Source organism: Chiloscyllium plagiosum, unplaced genomic scaffold, assembly GCF_037043375.1.
Source record: "Chiloscyllium plagiosum isolate Xiang-an unplaced genomic scaffold, Cpla_swu_hap1 HiC_scaffold_16, whole genome shotgun sequence".
NCBI classification, from domain to species: Eukaryota; Metazoa; Chordata; class Chondrichthyes; order Orectolobiformes; family Hemiscylliidae; genus Chiloscyllium; species Chiloscyllium plagiosum.
The window spans coordinates 23,780,467-23,796,512 of NW_028270154.1; the positions used below are offsets into that span (position 1 = coordinate 23,780,467).

The following is a 16,046-nucleotide window of genomic DNA, read 5'->3' on the forward strand; positions in this document are numbered from 1 at the left end:
TGTTTGATTTCCATATCCTTTTGCTTCAACAATGGTGTCTCCAAAATAGTCACAGGGATTAGAACATGGCAAATCCCTTGTCCATAAAACCATAACACTTCTGTTGCCCTTGTGAATTACCTTTGCCCATATTCACCAACAGTATCTTACAGCTAATCTCTCTGGCTGGTGTGCCTGTCATAGTTGAAAGCAGTCTCTGTGTGAGAATTGTGATATATGAATTTAAGGCTGTAGAATTGCTAAACGTGTGAGCGCAATGGAACTAATGAATGTTAGATATGAATCTTAATGGATAGAGATTGCTGGTAGGTGGGGATGTAAAAAATGAAGCAGTGGCTGAAGTTAGTCAATCCTTTATTAGAAGATCGCATTTGAAGGCACACTTACATGTATCCAACACATTTTACACTGTTGAATATTTTGCAGCAGCGCATCAGGTCTTCAAGCTCAATTCCTGACCTTGACTCTCTTGCCTAAGTCCCTCCTCTGCCTTTTGAGCTTGTGCATGGAAAGCATTTAGTTGGATGCAGCCAGCCTTCAAATGAGGAAACAGTAATGAATTATCAGATTTCTGGTATTACATTGAGTGTTAATCACATAACCCACAATTTGAATTGGAGACTATTGAATTTAATCTTCATAACTTTCTCTGTAACTTTACATAATTCACTGAAAACTGTTCAGTATTTATAATATAGTTGTGAGAACCAATACAACCGGCACATATTTGTTTTCGAGAAACAAGTCCTGTTTTATTTATTGATTTTATTGAATGCAGATTGCTTATTGCTGGTTTAGTGTGCCTGTCTATGTCTGTTAGTTTCTGTGTGTGATATTGCATACTGCATAAGATCTATACCCTCCACAGTACAGAGCTTCATACTTGAAAGCAGCATAAATTAAAATGCTGGAGCCAGAGTTCCTTTCCCATTTGTCAATGATGGTACAGGAAATGTGAAACAAATCTCAGGGCTTGTGAACAAATGGCATACAGTGCAAAACATGCATTTATTTATCTCAAAAGAATAGGTTCAGAGAGGAGGCTTGCGAAGACCAGTTGGGTGAAATGGCTTGTTTCTTTTTTTCTTATTCACCCATGAAACATGATGTACAACTATCTGGAAACATTCCAACTTTATTTATATAAAGGGAAGGTTATTGAAGAAGCAGCTGAGGTTGGTTGGGCAAAGGACACTACCCTGCACTGATATCCTGTAATTGAGACAATTAACCCGAAATAACCATAAGCATTTTCTTCTGTGCTATCATGACTCAAACCAGTGTAGAATTTCCCCCCAATTTCCAATGACTCATATTTTATTTGGTGCTCCTTGATGCCACAATCAGTCAATCTATATTTGAAGGTAGTTGCTCTCATCTCACCATTTTTGTTCATCTTTGAACCAAGGCTGTAATGAGGTCAATATTTGAGTGGGCCTGGCAGAACCCAAAATGAAAATTATTAAGCAGGTTATTGATATATCAGCTCTGTCTGATTGTATTCTCAATGACACCTTCCATCATTTTGTGGGTGATTGAGAGTAGACTGATATAGTGGAAATTAACCAGATTGGATTTGTTTATTTGGCACATCTTACCTGGGTAACTTTCCACAAACAGCTTAGCTAGGCATGTAGGTGTATCTGGGACACAAGTCTTCAATAAAACTCCTTGAATGTTGTCAGGCCTTTGATGTGACCAGTATCTTCAATCATGAATCACATGAAGTGAATTAAATTGGTTGAAGACTGACATTCATAATATTAGGGATTTCAAGAGGAGACCAAGATGGCTCATACACTTAATGCTTCTGGCTGAAGATGATTATGAGTACTTCAGCCTTATCTTTATGCACTGATGTATCGGGCTTCCTCATCATTTGATGATGGGAATATTTGTGGAGCACTATCCGCCCATTGGTTCTTTAATTATCTGCTGCCATTCATGACTGATAATGGTAAGATTGCAGACTTTTGATCTAATCCACTGGTTGTTGGTTTGCTTAGGTCTGTCAATCATATGCTGCTTCTACTTTCTAACATGCATGCTGCCCTATATTGTCGCTTCACTCGGATGACATCTTATTTTTAAATTTATCTGCTACTGCTCCTGGCATACATTTCTGAATTCCGCACTGAACCAAGATTGATTCTTAGTTTGATGAATTATCTGATTTGAGTCTATGCTATTTAGCGGGGTGTTAACGCAACATACCTTGAGGGACAGCATCCTCAGTGTGAAAGCAGGCCTTGTCTCTCAAGAAAAGCTGTCATGAACAGATACAACTGAGACATCTCTTTCAATGAGATTAGAGTGAAGTAGGTTTTCCCTTCTTATTTGTTTCCTCATCTGGCCCAGATGACAAAAATGTCCTTTGTCGCTGGGTCAAAAGTGATGTCAATGAATCACTCTTTGTGATTGGAATTGAGGCCCCACCCAGAGTACATTCTATTGTCATGCTTTCCTCAGTGTTTCTTGAAGCTTATGGTCAACACAGAATGCTGATTGGTCATCTGAGGGAGGACAGTAGGTGGAAATCAGCCAAAGGTTTACTTGTGCATGCTCTATCTGATGATATGCAATTTCAAGGGCGTCTGGAGTCAATGTTGAGGTCTCTGTCTGACTATACCTCTTTTCTATCATCTTTCATGGATCTGTCCTATCATTGGGACAGGATACACCCAGTAAATGTGATGGAGGAGGCTGGTACATTAGCTGCAAGGTATGATTCAGTGAATATGACTATCTCATTAGCCTATGGGACAGCTCTCCTAATTTTGGTAGAAGCTTCCAGATGTTTGTGAGGAGAACTATGGAGGGGAACTGTGATGCATCTTTGTCATTTCCAAAGTCTTGCTCAGTACCAAGTGATCTATTTGTTTTTTTTTCCTGATTTAGCAGTTTGCTGAAGTCGTGTGGCACTTAAAAGTCAACCGCATTGTTGTGGCTCTGTCGGTGTAGGCCAGCAGATTTCCTATAGTGAATGAGATGGGTTTTTACAACAATGCAATAGTTTCACGGTCATTATTTTTGAGACTGCATTTTAATCCCAGATTCTTATGAATTAATTGAATTTAAAATCCATCAGCTGCTGTGGTTGGAATTGAACTTGGGTCTCCAGAGTATTAGGCAGGCATTTAGATTGCTAAACCATTAACATTGTCACTATGGTATCATCCCCTCTCTTAGTTACAGCTTCTGTGGTCAGTGTTAACCAATAATTCTGAAGTCCACCATGTTATCAACTTGATATTAAATCATTTCAGAAAGGATAGAAAGTTTTTTTGTTTGTTGTACAAAACATTATACTGTCACAAACTTAATTTTTATAGTTTATTAACAGCAATTTGGAATGAAATTTGATGCACTTTCACATTCTATCCAATTATCGGTCTTCCAAATTGAGAAACTTTTATCCCAACGCAACTGTTCAAACAGATGCATAAAAATAGAGACACAAGTATTCTTCTCAATACTGTGAGGTACAAAAGGTGATGTGGGACTTCCAAGGTCACTGCTTGGAGCTGCAGTATAGTGAAGGCTTAAAATGCCTTCATTGTTCAATAGTCACAGCCAATGCAGCTCAAATCAGGTTAGGATTCCCAAAGTGCCTTTAATCATTCAATACAGGCCACTTAAGTTATACTCAGCTAATTCTTTTTCTATCCCTTCACATTGGAAAAACTGTTTAATAATTTGGTAAACTGTAAAATCAAATTTCTGTTATTGAACACTGAGGAAACCTAATTTAAATGCGATGACAAGCTTGGCAGACTGATGTCACCCAGTTGCACAGTGGAAACTCAATTTCTCAAATTGATCATCTTATTAAATGAAATTAATGTTCCCCTGAGATGTATAAGAAAGAATTCTCACAATGCTAATCGCTGTGTGAGGCGGGCTTACATTTGGAGATGTGAACAAGTGCCAGATTGTCCATGAGTAGCTGATTCTGCTCTGTCAGCTTCTGTCCCCGGTATATCAGTGATACCAGTGGTACTTGGGGGCAAATCCACACATTCTGATCACTTTCTCCTTCTAGAACTTCTTAAAATTCTTTCAGAGGTTCAAGCTTGAAAAAAAATCGAGAAAAGAAAGAACCTTAAAACAAAACAAAGCAGATTTAAAATAATCTTTGATTTATTCAATTTTCATTTTCTCATCCCTTTTCATTTTTTAAACATTCATTCAGCTTGCCTGCTGGTTGATACGATTTGGGTTGCTCTCAATATGCAATTATTTAACCAGAAATTTCAGAGCTATCTTCAAGTAATTACATAGTCATCAGCGTGCAGCAATAAAAATATATGACATGAGGGAAATGGCTACACAATCTAATTTGATGTCTAAATTAGTTACAGACAGGTACAAATGGTAGCCCGATATCAGCCTGAGTATTGAAAGTACATAACATTAAATGTAATATGGCTCCCTATAGGGAACATAAATTGTCCATTTTCTGGAAGTTCAGTAGCTTTGAGAAATTGGATAGTGTATGCACTGCATAAAGATAGGTAATAACCTTGCTTGACACTGTCTTTGTGTCCAAATGCTCTTAGTAATATAATTTTTTTCAATCTGTAAACGACAGTGCTATTTGTATTACTGCATAGCAACGTTATGTTAACACCCTTTCCAATTTACCTTTGATACATACCTGTGTGGAGAAATGGTTACACTGCTTCACCCATCCCTCCCTGCTTCAGGGTATGAAAGGAAATCTATAGTCTCGGGATTGTTTAAAGGAGCATTATGTCAAATGATATATTTCACGTACTGATTCTGTTGGCTTATGCTGAAGCATAGTAACCATGAGAAGGGGCTCACAGTGTCTTGGTGGTTATTTTTAAGCAGGGATAGATGTTGTGTGTCAGCAAGCTGTCCAATGTTTGGGGGTTAGTGTCATCAGTACAGAACTTGATATTTCACATTTGGTAACTTGATGTCTGTGAAAATTGAGAGGAATATTGATTTGCACTTTGCAAGTCGCTTGAAGAGTGACTGGTGGAAAGGATGCAAATTTGTCACTCTTTGAGGAGAAAGGTTTTTGTTATGCAGCCCACAACCCTCAGTACACCCTTGAGCTGCGGCACTTTACTTGTGCTTCTAGGACCTGGATAGAAAACCGGACTTGGGGAATGGAAGCCTTCTTGGTATGGCTACTGTACGTATTCTGACTGAATCATTTTCTGCTCCAAGTGGGACTGTGAACTGGACCTCAAACTTGAAGGAAGTGCACATAATTCAATCAGTGATCGATCGTTCTCAGCTCTTATTTCTGTCAATCTGTACTTCAAAGAAATGGCAGTTATTTACAGTACTTTTAAAAAAAATCAAAGTGAGACCGAGTGAAATAATTTATCATCTCTCGTATTATGTGCTCTGGCAGCTTTGTCCTTGAAAGTTGCTGAGTAGTTGGAACGAGTATTTCCTGAGTAACTCACAGTGACTCCCAATGATTCAAGTGGAATTTGGTGGCATACCATACAGCTGGTCTCCAGCAGCCAACAAAACATGGGCTCAGATCTTCCAATTGAACTGACTGTGAACTTGAGACATTCATTGCTGTTCAATGGCAAAATGCAGATGTAGTTCCAATGTACATGCATATGCAATACTTCTTCAACTTTCAAAAAGCAAAGATATACTGCTGCCGAGTCCTTCATGAATGCCTCTGATATTGGTCCCGCCACTGTATACTTGGGCATTGGACCTGGTCTGAAAATGATTAACATTTGAAGTGGTGTTAGGAATGATTCAAAATTTAATTTCAAGTAACCAATTCACATCCCTAAACCTTGTAATCCTCTCAAGGAAGTCACGATAGCACCAGTACAAAAGCGTAGGTTCACTGTTTTAATTGTGGACAATGACAAAGCCATGTGAACCTTGATCTGCACAGTGCCAAATGATTGCAGAGATTTCCTGGAATTCACAACACAAAAACACATGCTGACAAATTGTGAGTCAGAGTATCAAGTGTGTATAAATTGGCTATTGTTCAGTATGAATTGAACACATGCAGGAGTCAAGAGAGAAATGTGCACAGATCACTTAGTGCCAGAAAGACACAAGCTATTTAGAAATTGAAATTTTAATCTAAGCCCTGGTATTTGTGTTTCTCTGCCATTAGCTTCACAAAAACAGGAGCTTGTCCTCAGCCCCCTTGTGAATTTGAAGAAGATGCTGTAATTGCATTGTTGAAACAAATTACCCATAATATACAATGTTTGGACTCATATTAAATGACACTAGTTATACTTCTATAATATCTTCCTTCCCCTTCCCTCCCCCCCTTCCCCCACACACACGAACACACACACACAGAGAACAACTTAAAACATTGAATCTCCATTCTACAAGTAATAAAATGTATGTTTTCAATTTTAACTTTAAAAAATACCTTTTATTTTTGTATTTTTCTCATCCTTAATTCTTTTTTGTTTTCTTTTACTTTCTGCACTTAATCCAACCGTGATTTCTGTTTTATCCTTTTCAATCATTCCTCTATTCTCTTTTCAATTATGACATGTCATTTATTTGGGGGAATAGGCTGTTGTTTCTGTTATTGCACAAGGTGCCAGGTGCTCCATTGCCCTGGCTCTGCTATTATCAACTTCCAGCAATTTACAACATCCAAACTTGATTGAGCCAAAGGATGAGGAAAAATAATCTAACAAGTGAAGTACACTATTGCACATTCTCAATCATTTATATGTTTCCTGTATATCCAATATTACTGATATAGTTTGGACTAAAGCATCTTTATTGTGAATGGCCTCCAGAGAATCAGCAATATCATAAAGAAAGTCAAATTGATTGTGAAGATCCTAGGTTCAATATTTAACCTGAGCTGGTGATTGGTTACAAATTATTCACTTTGCTGTTGAATGAGAGAGAGAAGGATTAGCTGTGACTTGTGCTTCAGAGTGCTAAACAGTCACCCTGTAGAAAATATGTGGAGTGTGGGTGGGAGGGGGTGGTGGCATGAACTAAGGGCCATTTCAACTCATTTGTCAGTTCCTCCCCAATAATCAAATAACCTGCTACCATTTCCTATTTGCAGAGAATAGGAAATGTTCTTTGGAATCTCCATTCTACAGGTAATGAAATGTATTTTTTTCAATTTTAACTTTAAAAAAATACCTTTTATTTTTGTGTTTTTCTCACCCTTTTTTTGTTTTCTTTTTCTTTCTGCACTTAATCCAACCGTGATTTATGTTTTATCCTTTTCAATCATTCCTCTATTCTCTTCTCAATTATGACCTGTCTTTTATTTGGGGGAGTCCCCAAGTCCACTTTATGATGGGCGGCACGGTGGCACAGTGGTTAGCTGCACCAGAGATACGGGTTCAATTCCCGCCTCAGGCGACTCTCTGTGTGGAGTTTGCACATTCTCCCTGTGTCTGCGTGGGTTTGCTCTGGTTTCCTCCCACAATCCAAAAAATGTGCAGGTTAGGAGAATTGGCCATGCTAAATTGCCCGTAGTGTTAGGGGAAGGGGTAAATGTAGGGGAATGGGTCTGGGTGGGTTGCGCTTCGGCGGGTCGGTGTGGACTTGTTGGGCCGAAGGGCCTGTTTCCACACTGTAAGTAATCTAATCTATCGACTCTAGGCACTTTATGATGGGTGCCTGGTTTCCCCAGAATTTTGCCTGATCAAGGAAGAAATGGGGATAGAATTAATTAGAGCAAAGATTTTTAAAAAACAAAATCTTAATTCAAACTGGTTTTACTTGTGTGTAGATACAGGAGTAAAAATCTTCACCACAGCCTGACCTGGACAACACTGAAATTCAGTGATACATTATAATTGCAGAAGAAACATTTCAACCTCATTGTTCTTCTTTGGCCTTTTGAGATCTGTTTAATGAGACACCCCTTCCTGCTTTGTTCCTGAACAGCATTGCTCAGAACTTAGAGATGATGACATTGCTAGTTTTCTCTTCAATAAAAACCTCCCCATCAGACACAAATGAACTGCTTCCTCTTCTATTTCTGCTGTGCAGAGCTTTTTGGCAATTCTGCTCATGTTCAACTTTTTTTTTTACATATGCAACATTTCCTCAAACAGCATCCAGAACATGATCACGACCCCGAAGTTTCACAGAAAATAGTCCATCATCTTCCTATTTGTGGACTATTGTTGTTCCTTTCTTCCTTTCTCCTTTCCGATTCTCCTTCTTGTTCAAACTTCTAGACATTAAACAATCAAGGAAAATATGAAAAATATTTTCATTTATCAAACAATATTAAGAATGATTCGGTGCAGAGCCTGAGAAATGGGTTGCAAATATTCCTCTTCTCTTTCAAAGAACAAATAAAGAAGAAAGAATGGTACAGCACAGAATCAATCCTGTGCTGACACAGGACACCTTTCTGAACTAAAAAACTGTTGTCTCAACATGATCCATATCCCTCTCTTCCCGGCCTATTCATGTATCTGTCAAGATACCTCTTAAACATTGCTATTGAATCTGCTTCTGCCATTTCCTCTGACAGCTTATTCCAGACACTTTTCACCTTCCATTTAAAAAAAAAACTTGCCTTTCATATCTCCTTTAAACTTACCCCCTTTTAATTTAAAGCTATGTCCTCTAATAATTTCTAGCCTGGGAAAAAAAGACTCAGAGTATCCATTCTATCCATGCCTGTCATAATTTTGTAAATTTCTATCTGGTCGAAATCACCCTCATAGGAAAATATGGTTTGCTATCCACCTCTCTGTCAGTGGTAAAACTTTGTTCAGAAAATATTGTTTGGGAATCTACACTTTCCCTCTCTGTTGCATTGTCATTCAGGAAACTAACACAGTACTCTACTGTATTGTATCCGTTGTACTCTATTTAGATTACTTTACAGTGTGGAAACAGGCCCTTCGGCCCAACAAGTCCACACCGACCTGCCGAAGTGCAAACCACCCATACCCCTACATTTACCCCTTACCTAACACTACAGACAATTTAGCATGGCCAATTCACCTGACCTACACATCTTTGGACTGTGGGAGGAAACCGGAGCACCCGGAGGAAACCCACGCAGACATGGGGAGAATGTGCAAACTCCACACAGTCAGTCGCCTGAGGCGGGAATTGAACCCGGGTCTCTGGCGCTGTGTGGCAGCAGTGCTAACCACTGTGCCACCGTGCCGCCCAAATATAATATTTGGGATTTTTTTTCCCTATGTGGAGAATCAATCCAGAACAGATTACTATCTTTCAATGAAAGCTCAAAATTGGTTTACCCCAATTTGAAGTGTGCCAGTTGCATTGGAGGTGGTGAGCATGTAAATTTGGTGCTGCTACCTCATTACCATGACAGTGGAACAGGTCAAATGTTTGTCACACACCTGGCTACATTTACATTGTGCAGAAGGCCAGGGAGAAATTCACTAATACGATGTGATGCAAGCAACATTCTGTTCTTAAAGGCAGTTCCTCGTAAAGGAAAGCTGCACTGAATAATATTCTGCAACATAAAGCGTTGAAAATGTATCACCAGAGAAGAGAGTTTTGCAAGGCAATAGATGAGATGCTGGAGTCATTTGGTAAAACCGCACATGAAGACAGATGCCATGTTCCTTTGGGAGCAAGGGGAATCAGAAACAGATAGCAAGAGGCATTCAAAGACCACCTCAAAAGAGATGGTTAATTTTAAGCTCATTAATTCCCAGTGTCTAGGTCTAAGCTCCTGCAGCAGTACTCCAAAGCTTTAATCATCTCATATGGGTGGCCAAAGTCAATCACATGACATCCACAACTATATGGCCAAACTCCCATGTCAATCAATGGACAATATCCCATCTTCACTTGGAAGCGGTTTCCGGTACTTGGATATCAGCCTTCACATTCAGATGCTCCATCTCACCTTTTGCTGTCTCCACATATCTTGTGTAAAGTAAATAGTCTCCACCAGCAGGTGGCATGGAGGCCTGTAAAATTCTGAATGTCTCTCCCATCACCTACCCACCATCCTACAGCAAGCCATCTTAACATGGCTTTCTTAAATTTACACAGAGTGGGTTGATTTATCACTGAATGGGAGAATTATTAATGAGGCAATACACACAAACAGATTAAAAATAAGAGGTGAATCTAAACAGATAATAGTGAAGAAAAGATATACAGATTAGTCTCTGAACTGTCCGCGAAGAAAGGAGAGTTGAATGGTGATCATTGTTCTGGAGGTTACCAGTAGCACTGACATTGGTAGTTAGCTTCACAACCTTTAACTTTTCAGTTTGGTGGAGAGTTTGCACTTCTGATTCCTTTTAACTGAGACCGAATTGCAGCATTCAGGGTGAAAAGAGTTGATTGTTGTTGTTTTACCTTTTTTTAACTGGCTTGTTGTGCTCAGTGTTAGAGATGATCCTTTTAGTGATTGTAATGTGGTCAGCCAGCTGGCCTTATAGAATATGAGTTCCCTGATTGGAGCTGTTAACCTGGTCCGATCAGGGAGCCCTGGTGGACAGGTAAGAGCATGAGTGTCAGACATCCTGTTCACTCTGAAAGCTGAATCAGTGTCAAGGACTTCCCACATGTAAATAAAGGGTGACTTGGTGGTGGGATACTGCCTTCTGTGGAGTTATTTCAGTCTTTACCTCCAACACTGGGGTGACTACGTTAGAGCCCTTTTGGAATCCTGCATTCATTATGGTCTCCCTGCTCTCAGAAGGATGCCATGAAACCTGAAAGGGTTCAGAAAAGATGTTGCTGAGGTTGGAAGGTTTGAGCTATAGGGAGAGGTTGAATAGGCTCGGGCTACTTTCCTTTGAGTGAGAGGCTGAGGGGTGACCTTATAGAAGTTTATAAAATCATGAGGGGCATGGATAGGATGAAGAGCCATGGTATTTTCCCCAGGGTAGCGGAGTCCAAAACTAGAGGGCACAGTTTAGTGTGAGAGGAGAAAGATTTAAAAGGGACCTAAGGGGCAATGTTTTCACACACAGCATGGTGCACATATAGAATGAGCTTCCAGAGGAAGTGGTGGAGTCTAGTACAATTACAGCATTTAAAAGGCATCTGGATGGATACACGAATAGGAAGGAGTCAGTGTGATATGGGCCAAATGCTGGCAAATGGGACTAGATTAATTTAGGATATCTGGTCAGTTGGACTGAAGGATCTGTTTCCGTGCTGTACAGCTCTATGACTAGGGGATAATGCTTCAACTGTTACCTTCACTGCATGCTAATGCTTGAACTTCACCCAGCAAACACAAGAACATTAAGTCCCACTAATCTTCTTCAGTCTAGTTGAAACTGGCTTTTTATCCTCTGAAACAAAAACAGAAGTTCTGGAAAAGCTCAGCAGGCCCCGCAGCATCTGTGAAGCAAATTCAAAATTAAAGTTTCAGGCCCTGTGACCCTTCCTTAGAACTAAGTTCTAAGGAAGGATCACTGGATCTGAAATGTTAACTCTGATTTCTCTTCACAGATGCTGCCAAAACTGCTGAGCTTTTCCAGCCAGTTCTGTTTTTGTTTCTGATTTATTACATCGACAGTTCTTTTGGTTTTTATTTAGTTTTTAACCTCCGTCCTTGTATATTCCTGTAACGTAAAATGGATATGTCTGCACGACATGCCTTTCTGCTGAGAGGGACAAATTGTCAGCCCCTCATTATCTCTTATTGTTAAAGTCTCTCCTTTGTCAAAGTTTCCCTGACAATTTACACATGCAACTTTCCATTGGCTTCGCACAAGACTTTACCAGACAGTCATTGAATGTAAATTTGTAGGTTTTTTTTGTAGCTGCCCTCCTGTTAAACACAACACATTTTGAAATGAAAAGAGATGTCTGTAAATACTTTGGAGTCATGATTCATCACCACAATACCACCTCTGTCCTTCTTATGACGATAAGTTAAGACCCCCGCCCCCATCAAGTCCACACCAAGATTTCACCATTGCCGAAAGCATTCTAGCGTACTTCACAACTTTTGTAATAGCAATAAGTTCTTAAACATGACCTTACCTGCTGGTCCATTGTTGCACCTTTATCCAGCACTGGTACAGTCCCTAATTTCTATTGCAAAGTCTATTCTTAGTCGAGAATGCTTGTTGTCTGAAGAATGTTAGAAAGTGTACCAACACATCAACTTGTAGGGTTGTGTTAAGTCAGGATAATGTCAAATCATTCACAGAATGATCACATTGGACACCATTTTTCGGAAGGCAGACTGGTAGTCCTGTACAAAAAGTAGCTGGTAATCAATCCACACCTTTGAGTGGGCAAGATTTGCATCCTCTCAAAATGAGCAAACTTGATTAATTCTGGAACAATCGCCCTAACCATGTGTATCAAGCCAGTGTGCCTCTTGAATCCACATTGTGAAATAACTAACCAAAGTTGGCTTGAAAGGAGGTGGGAGGAAAAATATGCCAAGTGAACAAGACAGATCCAGCAGATTTTCAGGGCTGTCAGCCAGTGTCCCTTTGGCTTTTGCCTTTTTTTTTGTTTTGAATTCTGGTTAACAATATTAACAGTAAAAGCATGACACTGCAATGTAAACAGAATTATCTTTTGGGTATCTTTTATGTAAGTATACTGACCTCAAGGAGAGTCTCTCTAGATTCTATACACAGGCACAGATACAAAGTATTATTACTCAGCTGCCATAACACTTTCAGTATATAGGGAAACAATATGCATTGTCTTTATACAAATGGTCTCCCTATTTCTTTTCCTCAATTTTTTCCAATCACAGCTGGAATTGTTTCACTCTAGAAACAATTGGAATTGAAATCATTGTTTTGTTCTTTTGAATTCTGCCTCTGATAAATGAAAGGTTGCCATAATCCCAGAGGATGATTAGACTGCTCTCTCATTACAGTGGGACAGCTGGTGATGGTTTAACCTGAGGGTCACCACACCTCACGTAGGGGGAGAGGTTGAGGAGGGTCCTTCATGGTGATCTCAGCAGGTGTGGGAATTAACCCCATGCTGTTGGCATCTGATGTTGATATGAATCACATCTGTTTGGTTATAGAGTCAGAGTTATACAGCACGGAAGCAGACCTTGTGGTCCAACTTGTCTGCATCAACCAGACATTCAAATCTGATCGAGTCCATTTGCCAGCACTTGGCCCATATCCCTCTAAATCCTTCCAATTTGTGTACTCATCCAGATGCCTTTTCAATGTTGTAATTGTACCCAACTCCATAATTTCCTCTGGCAGCACATTCCATACATGCAAAACACTCTGCATAAAAAAGCTACCCCTCAAGTCCTTTTTGAATCTTTCCTCTCCCACCTTAAACCTATGTCCCTCCAGTTTTGGACTCCCCACCCGAGGGAAAAAGACCTTGACTATTCATCCTATCCATGTCCCTCATGATTTTTATAAACCTCTCAGTCTCCACCACTCAGTCTCCGATGCTCCAGGGAAAAGAAGTCTCAGCCTATTCAGCCTTTCCCTCAAACCACCCAGTCTCAGCAACATCCTTATAGATCTTTTCTACAACCTCACAAGTTTCACAACATTCCTCCTATAGAAAGGTGACCAGAATAATGTGCAGTACAATGTGCTGTACAATGTCCTGTACAGTCGCAACATGACTTCCCAAATCCAATACTCAATGTTCTGACCAATGAAGGTAAGCGTGCCAAATGCCTTCTTCACCACCCTATCCACCTGCAATTCCACTTTCAAGGAACTATGCCCCTGCACACCTCGATCTCTTTGTTTGGCAACACTCCTCAGGGCCCCACCATTAACTATGTAAGTTCTGCCCTGATTTGCTTTGCCAAAATATAACGCCGCACAATTATCTGAATTAAATTCCATCTGCCACTCCTTGACCCATTGGCCCATCTGATCAAGGTCCCATTGTACTCTGAGATAATCTTCGCTGTCCTCTACACCAATTTTGGTGTCATCTATAAACTTACTAATGATACCTCCTACATTCACATCCAAATCATTATGTCAATGATCTTTCTTTCAGACAATTTAAATTAATTTATTAATTTTATTTTTGATAAATACAGTGCTGTTGTTGTGTAGTCTTGTCATTGAATCATTCTGAACTGGGGAGAAAATTAACTAAAGACCCTATCAAAGCAATCAGCAGAAGAACTTGAGAACCTTGGAGCAATCTTGTGATCATATCATGAAACTGCTAATCACTGGGCCCAAGTAGCACAGTTTGGGTGGAGTTACACCATCTGCATTAAACTAGAAAACTCTAGAATGAAAGAGAGTCTTGAAAGCACACAAAATGAACACACAAAGATGATAGATTAGTGCTGACCTAACAGAATCATGTCAGAGACAATAACAAAATGCTATCAGCAAATCTGATAGCATCTGTGGGGAGAGAAACAGATTTAATTAGCTGAATCTTACATTTTTTGGCTTTCTGAGTTGCATTATGTTTTTTGGAGGGTTACTGGCTGCAAGGCTGAGTGAGACTTCTTGCTTTATCTTTAGAACTCAACACATTAATTACCTAGTTGAGAGTGTGTTGCTGGAAAAGCACAGCAGGTGCTGTCAATTTTTCTACTCCTCGGAAGCTGCCTGACCTGCTGTGCTTTTCCAGTAACACACTCTAAATTCTGATCTCCAGCATCTGCAGACCTCACTGTCTCCACATTAATTACCTATACCACCTCTATGATATCTCTCACACCCAATTTCTGCTCTGTCTTACCACACACCATTTGCTGGAGCACAGCACATATCTGCCTAAACATTGGCATTTTTTTGTTCCTGTGCCATATTTAAAGGCCCACTGTGCATATGGACAAGCTCGTTCAGTCTTCAGCTGCCTCTTACATTTGGTAAATTTTGTCCCAAACATGGCAGACAGGAGGAACTCAGTAACTAGCGTCTACTGGCAAGGTGGCAATGCTAAATAAAAGAGAGTTGCCAGCCACTTATTGATTGGTAATACTCAGCAGATGGTACATCTGCCCCTGAGATCTTTGGGGTAGGCCTATTGCCAACAAATTAATTTCCAGAGTGGCACAGTATATACTGGGCCTTTGCAAAAAAAAAGTGATACAGTGTTATAGAGTCAAAGAGTCACACACAGCACAGAAACAGACCCTTCAGACAATTCGTTCATGCTGACCAGGTTTCCTAAACTGAACTCATCCAATTTGCCTGCATTTGGCCCATATCCCTTTAAACTTTTCCTATTCATGTACCTGTCCAAATGTATTTTAAACGGTGAAATTGTAGTTATCACAACCACTTCCTCTGGCAGCTCATTTTGTATATGCACCACCTTCAGTGTAAAAAAGTTGTCTTTCAAGTCCTTTTTAAATCTGGCCCCTCTCATTTTATACCAATGCGATCTAGTTTTGGACTCGTTTACCCTGGGAGCAAACCTTGGCTATCCACCTCATCTATGCTCTCATGATGTTATAAATATCTAAGGTCATCCCTCGACCTCCTATGCTACAATGAAAAATGTCTGAGCCTAGTCAGCCTCTCCTTATAATTCAAACAGTCTAGTCTCAGTAACATCCTTGTAAATCTTTTTTGCACCTTTTGCATTTTACTAACAGCCTTCCTATAGTGGGGCGACCAGAATTGTTCATTGTACTCAAAGTGTAGCTTTACCAACATCTTGTACAGTCATAACATAACTGTACAAGATGTTGAAGATGTTGTACTCAATACTCTGATTAAGCCAAGTATGCCGAATGCCTTCTTCACCACCCTGCCTAGCTGTTCCACCATTTTCAAGGAACTATGTACCTGCACCTCGAGATCTGAGACTCCTATCCTCTCCTCAGGCTTCTGTTCATGATTTTACACTGGTATAAATGGAAGACATGGTGCAAAATGAGTTTTGTTATTGTATTACAGCTGACTCAACCCATTGCCTTTTGTATGGTTTACCTATCCAAGGTGTATATTGAAGATAAAATATATCCAGAGGGGTATTATTAGATATAGAAATGTCAAATCCAGATTAACCAATGATAATACCTCTTATCTGGAGTCCTGCAACCTAAAAATTAAAGGCTTTATTTAACCAATGTTTGCTGGAGGGAGCTGGCTGCTGCCACCCATCCAACATTGAGTGAGATTAGCTTT

At 39.8% G+C, this 16,046-nt stretch overlaps 1 protein-coding gene and 1 long non-coding RNA gene across 15 annotated transcripts in view; one reads left to right on the forward strand and one right to left on the reverse strand.

The window, feature by feature from the left end:
• LOC122556528 (teneurin-2-like) overlaps window positions 1-16,046 on the forward strand; it is a 2,772,576-nt gene that overhangs the window by 1,447,574 nt on the left and 1,308,956 nt on the right. The gene's annotated exons all lie outside the window — the stretch shown is intronic.
• On the reverse strand, window positions 344-12,344 carry LOC148147499 (uncharacterized). The gene is made up of 3 exons (XR_015759636.1): window positions 11,971-12,344; window positions 3,907-4,072; window positions 344-535 (listed from the first exon to the last, which is right to left on the reverse strand). It is a non-coding gene; the product is annotated as an uncharacterized LOC148147499 (long non-coding RNA).